The sequence below is a fragment of the Apodemus sylvaticus genome, chromosome 22 (assembly GCF_947179515.1).
Source record: "Apodemus sylvaticus chromosome 22, mApoSyl1.1, whole genome shotgun sequence".
Lineage (NCBI taxonomy): Eukaryota > Metazoa > Chordata > Mammalia > Rodentia > Muridae > Apodemus > Apodemus sylvaticus.
The window spans coordinates 7,974,933-7,987,013 of record NC_067493.1 but is presented as its reverse complement, the minus strand read 5'-3'; positions in this window follow the sequence as shown (position 1 = coordinate 7,987,013).

The following is a 12,081-nucleotide window of genomic DNA, read 5'->3' as shown; positions in this document are numbered from 1 at the left end:
TGTGATTTGTATGACATGATAGGATTAATATCAGATACTCTTTGAACTTTGGACTCTTAACATTTTTGAGACTGCTATAGAGGATGGGGACATTTGGAGTTTGAGCTCATGTATTCTGCATGTTTAAGTATGATCCCTGTACACTCTTGTGTTTGAACAATCATATGGGCCTAAGCAGTGGATTGTGGTAATTTAAATATGATAAGCTAAGTGAGTGGGATTACGAAGTGGTGTGAGTTCATTATTTAAGGAAGTGCATCAATGTGGGTGTGGGCTTTGAAATTCCTACCAGTGCTGCAGAGACCCTCCTATTAGGTTCCTGGAAGACAGTCTCTTCCTAGCTGCCTTTGGATAAAGATGCAGAACTCTCAGTTTCTTCTCCAGAATCATGACTGTCTGTATTCCTGCCATTCTTCCTGCTATGAAGAAAATGGAATAAACCTCTGAAACTGTAAGCCAGTCCCAATTAAATGGTTGCTTTTATAGGAGTTGCCTTGTTCATTATGACATTTCATAGAAATGGACATGACAAGACAGAAACACTGTGAGGTCTTTCAAAGTGGTCAAAACTTTGCACAATTCTGTAGTCTTCATTTTCATGAAAGAATATATGGCTGCCCTAGAACTCACTATGTCTTCTAGGTTGGCTGTAGTTCACTGCAGTCTCCTGGTTTACAAGTGCCCAGTGATGTGTGTGTGTGGTGGTGGCAGTTTATGCATGCCTCACCTGGCTAGGCTTATGCTTTTAAAGAAGCTCATCAGAGCCTGGGGAGGGACCAGGTGTGTCCTGACTTCAGAGTAGGTAATGTACTGATCAGCAAGTGCTAACTAATAGCAAGGACATTTTACTGTCATTCTTTAATAAACTTAAGAATTTCTTTAGGTGCAGTTTCTTTGTGAGCTTGGGAAAACTGATGTTGTGAATCATATTTACTCTTCAGTTGTAAGGGAACTGGGCCCCATAATAATGAAGAGATATTTCCCATCTTGGAATTCATATTTATGAATGTCCGTTTTATCCTCAAACACTCCAAGAATTTTATCATAAAGTGGTGATGAATATTGCCAGAGAATTTTACATTATCTCATGAGATGATCAATTCTTGGTTTTTTTTTTACACTTTAATTCCATTATATTGTCAGCCTATGTGGTCACTGAACCAACAGGATTTCTCCATAAAGAGTGACAGTTCTTTCCTGCTACAGATGCAGGATCGTGTTATTAAGGATACGGCTGGGGGCACCAAGACACTGGAGAATGTCTCTGGGTGACTAGTGTTTTTGGAGTCCTGGAGGAATGCAATGTGGCCTCTGGTCAAGCAGAGAGTCTCTGCACAATTTAATGGCTGGGATAAGGTGACAAGGATGTGAGGGATGAATGTGGGTGGTATCAGGGTGGGGCTCCAAGAGAGTATTGGATGTGCATGGGTAGGCAGCCTACCTGGTCTTCTGGCTCGCAAGAAGTATGTTTTCAAGTTCATGCTTGCTATAGATGGGGGTTGAGACACAGGTTTGCAATGGAATTCACAAATAAGGAGTGGGTTTGTTTGAGGATACAGAGTCGGTGATATCCATGGCTAAGCATCTTACCTGGGTAGGCATAGCCTGTGGTGCGGAAATTAATGTCTGTCCAAGGTAGCTGATTGTGATAGGTCAGTTTTTTTCATTCCTTACCACAATAATATTAATAAACAGGTATATTTTGCTGTGGCATATGCTGGGGTGTATTTGGAGGGATTCAGTTAATCCCTTTACATAGATATTTGGTCTTGAATTATACTCCACTTTCTACTGGATTCATATTCTTGCACAGATGTATTTCCATATAAGATTAGCATTATTTGTGTTTTCTCAATTGTTTTTTATATAGGATAGAATATTTTATTTAGGGCATGGAAAGAGTAGTTGAGTGGGCAGGAAAGACAGAGAAAGGCAGGGAGAGAGAGAGAGAGAGAGAGAGAGAGAGAGAGAGAGAGAGAGAGAGAGAGAGAGAGAGAGAGAGAGAGAGAGAGAGGAGAAGGAGGAGGAGGAGGAGGAGGAGGAGGAGGAGGAGAAGGAGAAGAAGAAGAAGAAGAAGAAGAAGAAGAAGAAGAAGAAGAAGAAGAAGAAGAAGAAGAAGAAGAAGAAGAAGAAGAAGAAGAAGAAGAGGAAGAAGAAGAAGAAGAAGAGGAGGAGGAGGAGGAGGAGGAGGAGGCTGGCCATGAATTCTTAGAGAGAGGGTAGAGGGGAGGACATTGGACCTAGATGGGACAGAGGGAGATGAAGGAAAAAGAGAAAGAGAGTAATACAGTACAGTATAATATGAAAATTTTCTGTGAAAATAAAAGTAATGACATACAAAGTTTCTAAACTAAAAGAAATTAAAAACCACAAAGTACTGAATGCAGTTTTTTCATTGATGATACTTCCCCCCCCCGCATTACACAGTACAATGCAAAATAGCTTAAATAAAAGTAATTTAACATAGATGCTAAACAAACAAAATACTATGTGCATGACTCTGTACTACTTACTCACTGTGCTAATAACCAGAAAAGTGTCACGTTTATTTTTCCCCATGTATGTTTAACTTTAAATAACTTAGGTGGTAAATATGTGTTTATAGGAAGACAAAAAGAGCTTTCTTGCCTGGAGCCATCCTCACTTAGATCTCATTGCCTGGAGATCTTGATACCAGGAGTCATTCTCACTTAGATCTCCATGCTAGGAGCCGTTCTTATGTAGATCTCAAAACCCCCTCCTTTTGAAGCTCATCTGTAGTTAGGTTACTATAGCAACCCCTTTCCACTTCACCTCCTTATGACCCCCTTTTTATCATGCCAAAATTCCAGCAGCGATAACTAGCTTTCCCCAGAAACTCTGAAAAATTGTTTCTTAGAAATGTTGCCAACCCCCTGAGATTGTTCCCCTTTACCCCTCCCAAACCTTGTGAGCTTCCCTTTAAATTGGCTTGTGCAAAAAATAACATTTGACAGCTTCATCCGAATACAGACCTGCTGTCCATCTCCGTGTCTCTTGTCTCTCACCTTCCCCTTAGGTTGTTCCATGGACACTGTTGACTGTTCTGCCAGTCGGGACAGTTTCTTGCAATAGACATCACCTACAAAACAAATAAAGAAACAAAAGAAAGAGAGAGAGGAAGAACATGTCTACTTAGTCTTAATAAAATCAAACAACATAATATATTTATACCTACAGGAGCTCTAACTGAATATCAACACATTAAAATAACACTGTGTTATTGATGGGCTGCAGTCCTTGATGTTTTCCCAAAACCTACATAAAATAAAATACTCTTGGAAAAAAAAAACTTAATTATTTATTCATTCTTAAATTTCCAAAACATTGGTGTGTTATTACAAATTTCTAGGACTTAACTGCTTAATTTGAACAAAAATCATGCAGTCATTTTATACTTTTTCTATCTGTGAAGGGGTATGTGATTCCAAAATTGCACACTCTAATACCTTCTTTTGTATTAATGTTGGAATTTTGCATTGTGAGTTTTTTTTTCCCCAGAGTAGAGATAGGCTTTCTCTGCATATCTTTGGCTGTCCTGGAACTTACCTAAAGGAAGTGACCTATAACTCAGATATTTGGTAGAGGAAGAGAGAAAATCAACCAAAACATTAAGAAACCTTAGGAATATTTTATATTATTTTCTATTAAAGTAAATAATAACCTCAATGAGAGAGTCTGTCTAGCCAGTTGCCCAGTGTGTCTGCATTTCACACTTTGCTTCTACAGCTATACTGGGATTTTTAGACAATTTTTGTGTACAATCTGAATCCCTCTTCCCTGGCACTTTGGGCTCAGGGACAAAAGGTGACATGTTGCTAGGTTTCCTGTGTGGGGATCTCATACTGCTTTTGTTAGGAAATTAAATGAATCCTAACCCTCAATTTTAGGACAGGGAGGCATGATAGTGAGTGGAGTGTGATTTATTAAATGTTTCCTGACGGTGATCAGTGTGATTTTGCATGGTGCTCTGGCCTCCTGAGGCTGGTGTCACGCGTGTGTGTGTTTGTATGTGTGTGTGTGTGTGTGTGTGTGTGTGTGTGTGTGTGTGTGTATGTCTGCATACATGTGTGTGTTTGCATGTGTGTGTTTGCATATGTGTGCATGTGTGTATATGTATGCTTGTGTGTATGTGTGTGCATGTGTGTACGTGGGTGTTTGTGTGTGTATGTGTGTATGCATGTGCGTGTGTGTGCATGTGTGTGTGTGGGGGGGTGCAGACAGCTTGAGAATAGGAAGGAGTAGTTTCAGCAGCATGGGTCTTTGGCGAATGTCCAGATATTTTAATTGTGTGTAGAGGGGACTGACAAGCAAGAGCAGCTTTCTCAGAGACTGATCATTTTAAAACAAAGTCTTTGCCTTCAGAGATGAGAACGGTTTTGTGTTAAAGAGTTTATGCAGTGAGCGGTGTATCCCTGTCGAGCTAGTAAGGCTCGGTATGCTGCAAGAGACTCTGACATATATCTGGATGCCGAGACTATATTTCCCACAATGCTCTGCAGTATTTCGCACTGGTGATATCTTAGGAATGCTGGCACAGTGGGGCTGGGGAATTAAATTGCAATGGTTTAGGCAGCACCAATGCAGCTCAGTATCAGTAGGGTTGCGGTTTCTACATTTCATGAAATTGTATTACCCATTGCTGTTCCAGCGTCCATGGATTCGCTTAAAGCAGACAGGGTCCTGAGTCCAAAGGGGTTCAAGAGGGGTGAGACTACCAAGATAGAATCTGAAACCCCACATAGCAAAATTTGGGATACTTTCCCTGATCCCACACTGAGGGGGTCCGTGTCACTACACTGGCCGTCGGTGTCCCCTACACAGAAGGAAAATGCTACCATGCTATTGGGTCCCTTGCCTACTTTCTGAGTGTCCCCTGAGGTCATTGGTGTGCCCAGCTAGGTTATGGAGAATCTATGCACTTCCTTCCGAAATCTTCCTCTGAAACTGTTCTGCTCTGGACCCTCAGCTCCGAGTTCCTAGACTGTGCTGGATATAGTGCTGTTGCAATATGTCAGGCTCAGATATTCAAAATAAATGAATGGGATTCCTGGATTTTGCTTTTCTTCTTTGTCTGCTTGTTTGGTTGTTGTTTGGTCGTTTTTTTGCTTTTGTTTTTGTTTTTGTAATTATTTTTTGTTTTGTTTTGTTTTGTAAGATTTTTTTTTTTTTTTTTTTTTTGGATTTTGGTTTATTTCGAGACAGGTTTTGTCTGTATAGCCCTGGCTGTCCTGAAACTCACTATGTAGACCAGGCTCGCCCCAAACTCAGAAATCAGCGTGCCTCTGCCTCCCATGTGCTGGGATTACAGGCGAGTGCCATCACCACCCAGTTGCTTGGTTTTTCGAGACAGGGTTTCTCTGTGTAGTCCTGACTGTCCTGGACTTCAATCTGTAGACCAGGCTGAGGTAGAACTCAGAAATCGGCCTGCCTCTGCCTCCCAAGTGCTGGGACAAAAGGCATGCACCACCACTGCCCAGCAGGATTCCTGTTCTTAAGGAGGTGGTAAAACAATCTTCTGATTCTATTAAACAACTTCTACAAATCTAATAACGGATCCTTTGTGGAATAGTGGGACAACCACTGCCAAACAAGAATCAGGGAAAACCGAGTGTTCCAGCTCTCCACAGATGTGTTCAGGTATAGATCCTCCAAGGAATGTAGTAACTTACTTGCTCAAATGAATCTTCATTCAATTTTAGTGGCGAGAAAATCTTATCCTCGATAGCTGGGGTTTAAGGCCTGTTCCCTATTCACTTCTACTGTGGGATGATATAAGGGTGAACCCCATAAGGATTTCTAGTGTTTAATATTCATTTTGTTTTGTTTTGTTTTGATGTTTTGTTTTGTTTTGTTTGAGACAGTTTCTCTGTGTGACAGAGCCCTGGCTGCCCTGGACCTTGTCAGGAGCCATAATGGGACAAGTTAAATACTAGGAGGTGATCATCCTGAAATGTCCTGCTTCAGATTCTTATACAATCTGCAACAGGTGCGCCCTTATTAAGCAAGGATGTAAGGGATTTATTTTATGAAAGATTCCTGCTATTAATATGCCTTTCCTGTTATTATTATACATAATATTATAAACATAATATATAATATGTTATTATAAACATAAAAATCACTAAGTAGTAGCACACCCCTTTGGAGAAGATCTCTGCCAATTCACAAAGATGTACTGTCTTGTAATGATGCTATATTGACAAATAGGTGACTTCTTAAATCTTAATGATGATCCTATACGAATTCCTAAAATTATATCTGTGATTATTTAGCTATTTTATAGCAGGACTCTATTAGGTCATTTTGTGATAGTCAAAACTGAAATGAGAATTCTGCCAGTCCCATAAGTGTCACCAGTTAATAGCTTTTAGATGATAACCAGACTTTCTCCTACTCAGAGTACATTCCAAGAGGTAGTAAAACAATTAACCAAAGGTCATAAAAAGGAAGTAAGCATATATTATAGGTTCTAGGACAGAATATAAAATACTGACTTGGTTTATCTCTTCAAAACTTCACTAATAATTTAGTTATGCATTAAATCTTCAGTGAATTTGCTGGTAGAGTTGCAAATTGGTACAACCACACTAGAAATCAATCTGGCGGTTCCTCAGAAAACTGGGAATGTCAGTTCTGAAAGATCCTGCTATACCACTCCTGGGTATATACCCAGAGGATTCCCCAGCATGTAATAAGGATACATGCTCCACTATGTTCATAGCAGCCCTACTTATAATAGCCAGGAGCTGGAAAGAACTCAGGTATCCCTCAACAGAAGAATGGATGCAAAAAAAATGTGGTATATATACACAATGGAATACTATTCAGCCATTAGAAACAATGAATTCATGAAATTCTTAGGCAAATGGATGGAGCTAGAGAACATCATACTAAGTGAGGTAACCCAGTCTCAAAAGATCAATTATGGTATGCACTCACTAATAAGTGGATATTAGCCTGGAAAATTAGAATACCCACAACATAATCCACACATCAAATGAGGTACAAGAAGAACGGAGGAGTGGCCCCCTGGTTCTTGAAAGACTCAGTGTAGCAGTATAAGGCAAAACAAGAAGAGGGAAATGGGAAGAGGTGGGAAGGAGAACAGGGCAATGGAATGGGGCTTATGTGAATTTCGGGGAGTGGGGAACCAGAAAAGGGGAAATCATTTGAAATGTAAAGATGTATATATATAAATACATCCAAAAAAAAAGCGTACTTTCTTTAGCTGGAGACCTGGGCAGATGCTAATCCTCTGTTCCAAGCAGGGAGATGGTTGGGGGGGGGGGACAGCCAAGTGCAGAAATGAACTTTTAGAGAAAAAAACTGATTTGATTTTTATGTCTTTACAGAAAACAAATTTGGCCTCGAAAAGGAAACAGGGAACCCATCAGCTAAGAGGAAGAAAAACAAAATTTCGCAAAGAGCACAAAGAAAATAGCATAATTTATATTGTTAGAAAAAAACCTGAAAACAAACTGGCCCTGAAAGAGGAATCAGTGAGCCTGTCAGCAAAGGAAAGGAAAGGCAAAGCTGAGCTCTGTGAACCCAAAAGCACCTAGAAGGGTCCACACTAAGGGAGGCTGTGAAAGGACTGAGACCACTGCCCAGTGAAGCCAGCCTCCTGTTGGCCCGGGGCTGATCTGGATTTAGGGATCCTAGTTCTTCAGTTCCATAGCCAGGGACCTGGAATAAACACCCAGAAAATCCAGAAGCCAGCCCTGGCTTCCTCCTTGCTGTTCAGGGTCCACGGGGTCCCTTCAGCAAAGGAGAAGGACTAGGCTAAGAAAATGTCACTGGCACAGTTCAATTTCTGCAGTTTCACACCAAATAGAAATGTTACCTTCTGCTAGCATAGCTCTATTTCAGGGAAAACACAGAAAACTAAACATGAAGCAGCAAGAACATGATCATATTCCAGAAGACCTCTGTGCTTGTCAAACAAATTCAGACTGGAGATTTAGTCAAGGCTTATAAGCCTAGTATGACATTCTTAGAGTCGCTTTTCTTCACAACACGGACTACTATCAAAAGGCAAATGTTGTATGAAAATGACAGGTTATTAAAAGGATATGCATAATTAAAAGATGAAATTGGAGGGATAATAATAGCATTTTATTTACTACTAGCTGGACTTATACTCAAAAGAGATGACTCTTGTGGGAAGCCATTAGAGACCCTCACTTTGGCTGACAGGGCTAAGGCCCTGAGAAAAGCAAACAAGAGCCTCTCCCTGGGTATTGGTTTAGCCATTGTCTCTAGATAACTGCAGAATGATCCTGCCTGCGTCAACATCACCGACTCCGGGTATCTTCATCAGATAACCTCCTCACCTCCTGTCGTAAATGCCAGGAATACCTCTGCCTCTCTTTGTCCTTGCCTTGGGGTACGCCCCTCCTGAAAGCCTTAAAACCTGTGTACCCCAGAACATTAAACGAGGCTTTGACACAACTCAGAGTGGCTTTTCATTCTTGGTGCTTGGCCTCCGTCCTTCTCTCCCCCCTTTTGACCCGCAGGTAGCACCCCTTCGGAACCCTGGAATAACTGACCGCCGGACGGGTTACAGTGGCGCCCGAACAGGGACCCGAAGTACGGTCAGCTACCGGACGACGGAGAAGAAATCCCGGGAAGAAGATTCAAGGACCTCTCAGACCGCATCGCTCGTGCGTCGCTGGAGGGGCAGGTGAGTGGCCAAACATTGTCGTCCGATTGTCATTGGGAAAAAAAAAAGAGGCTAAAGAGGCTTGATTCATAGGAGAAATCAAGCATTAATTCAGGGAGAGAGGAATAAGAGTTAAGAAAAAGGATTTAATTAAGTGTTTTTGTTTTGTCATGAGAAATGTCCTTGGTTAATTTTAAGTGGACCTGATATTCACCCGCTAACTTGAGATAAGGTTGGTAAAGAAATTAATAAGATTTTAAAAACAGGTACAGGTGAACCAATGTCTGATACATTCTTTAGTTACTGGAGGCTCATTCAGAGTGCGAACGAGGACCCTGCTGAATATTGCCTCCGCCCTTTGTCTCGGGCAGCTTCTGTGACCTCGCTTTCCCCTAAAAAGAACTCTCCAAAACCTTCCTTGGTCGTTATAGACAGGTCTGAGTCCCCGCCATCCGCTCCTGTAACTTCTCTTTATCCTCCTCTCCCGAGGGACCCATCCCTTGCTGATATGTCATTAAGTTTAGAGGACCCCTGGGGAGAAAGCCAACTTGGAGGAGAGAAGCTGCAGAGAGTAAGCAGTCCTCTTAAAGGAGCTATGAGGGACAAATGGTCATTCTAACTTCAAGATTTATTTCAAAGTCAAATGCCTAGAAAAAGCCAGAGCCAAAACAAGCCCCTCCACGTGGCCCGCCACCCTATACCCTGTGATAGGCATGCAGTGTGGCTCCTCTCAGCCAGATCCCTCAGACATTAACTGGGTCCAGGCAATCACCAGAGATCGTCCTATACTCAGCCTTAAAATAAATGGTAAAAGCTTTGAGGGCATCTTAGACTCAGGTGCAGATTCTACTGTGATCTCGCAATGTGCTTGGCCCCCTGCTTGGCCATTGCAAGCCTCTCTGACCCATCTGCAGGGGATTAGACAATCAAAAAAAAAAAAAAAAACACTCTCCAGAGCTCAAAGTTGCTGACTTGGGAGGACAGAGGGAAATACTGGCTCTACTCTCTTCATGGTCCCTGGTCTGCCTGTTAACCTCTGGGGAAGAGACATTCTCTCTCAAATGAAAGTCCTTATGTGTAGTCCCAATGAGGTTATTGCTCAACAAATGCTCTCCCAGGGCTATCTCCCTGGACAGGGACTAGGCAAAAATGGACAGGGGAGACCCGTGCAGGTAGAAGTCAGAGACTGCTGCTGAGGCGGCCGGAGAAAAACTGCTCATGGGCAGCATGTAAGACCTGGACTGCAGAGAAATTCCTGGGCTCTCCTTCCCTCTCCACAGGTGTGTGTGCTCGACTAGGCATCCTCCTTCCCTCTTGTTAAATTTTAAACAAGAGAAAAAGCAGGTTACAGAAAAGCAGTTTTTCCATGTGTAGGACATGGTATCAAAAAAAAATAATAATAATGGTTAGAAGCTATTTTAAAACACTCCTGGAAAGGAGAAGAAAATGGGAGACGTCCTGTTTTCTCTCTGAAACCTACTGGAGATCTCCTTAGTTCAGGTTAAGATATTTGGATCTTTTGGGGACATTAAGTTCCCTCGTTGTCTATTGTATGTCTTTGGTGCACCAAAACTTGTCTATATGTGTGTCAATTCATGTTGTCTATTGTTTTGTTTGGCTGAATGATTGGTTGTTTTTATGTTTTATGTAAAAAAAAAAAATGGTAAAAAGGCGTTATCTTGCTGGCAGTCCTGCCAATTGCAGTTTACACAGAGGAGGCTAATTTGAGGTGCCTCACATTCTAAGGTAAGAGTCAAAGACAGCTGGAAAAAAAGCTGCTTCTTAAAGGGCCAGGAGCCGGACAAGTGGAAATGGTTAATTCTCCTAGAAAAATTTCTATCATGATGATGATTGGGTTCAAAGTGCTTTATTCCTCTGAAGTTACAGCTAGGAAAAAAAATATGTATTTGGTTTAAATTTATGAGATTTGTATGATCGCTTCATTCTTATTTCTAATTAGTCTTAAAGGTATAAATGTTTTACATATCTTGACTATAGAGTTATAAATTAATTGGTTATGATTTAAAAGGTATAATGTTAAAAAAAAAAAAGGTTAGTTTAAAACTGGTGATTCAGTGTTGGAGCCATCTTAACTAGCTACATGTGGCATGACGCAACCCAGGAAATACAGGCCTTTAAGATGCTTCTAAATTGACATGGTGTTTTGTGTAAATCTTGGCCTGGAGATTGGACTTATAAGAAATATGATTTAAAATAATGTCTCTTCAATAAGTTACAAAGTCATACATTCAAACACAAGATGATGGACAAACTTTACAATATAAAAATATATTTGCCATTAATTTTAAGGAGAAAAGATTATTTAAAACTGGGCTTTGCTTTCAACAAACTGTAGTTATGCTTTGATATTACAGGTTCCTTTTGTTATTTGACCTTCATACAATGGGGTCTGGTTACTCTTTACAGGACCAGTGGGTGTAGGTCTGGCCTTAGAGATAACAAACTCAGATCAGGAGATTTACATTTGAGTTAATACAAAGCTCAGAGCTGCCTCAAAGCTGCTCAAAGCTGCAGAGGCTTGAGAGATGCAGTTTTGTCTTGCAGGCCTCACTTAGAGAGTTTCTGGCCAAAAGAACATTTTTAACAGGTTCATACAGATGTGGTTCAAAATAAAGTTCAAACTTAGATCTAAAATTTGGCCTGCCTACTACATACAAAATTATTATAGATTTAAGATTTTCATTAGAAGGTTATTCCTCAAGAAATGACTTGCTCTTAACATTGGGCTTTTAAATTTTTTAAGAAAATGATTTTCAAAAGACGTTAAGATAAATATTTTGCCTAAGACACTGCTTTAAGTTTGTCATTTAAGCTTCTGATGTTCTCAAGATAGATACAAAACAAATACTCAGAGACATAACTTGGAGAAAGCTACCATAAGTATTTGTCAACAGTTTATGATATATGTTCACTTCCATTCCTTAACAAAGAGAACATTAATATAAAATCTCTCCAAATAAGGTTTTGACATCCTCCAATAAAGATTTGATATAATAATAAAATGTTACAAAATAAAATCATAAAAATATTTTTTAAAAAGAATGTTTTAAGAGCATGATAAAATGTTTGTTCCTTATTTTAAACAGCAATTAAATTGATTATTATTAATTGCTAATCTATTACGTGACAAGCCTTTTTGACAAAATTAATAATTGTTATCTAAAAGATAAATTGTTAAAAATTTGCCTCTATACATGTTTTTATATTGTTATAGATTTATACATGCATCCTATAAAAATGCATCTATTATGGGAGTAAAGTTCATATAATTAGATCACATGTTTATTCTTTTGAGTGTCCCCTTGCTTCAGCACAGATAATTGAATTGGTGCTGTAGCTATTTGTTTTAAAATGTTAAAAATAAAACTTTTGATTTT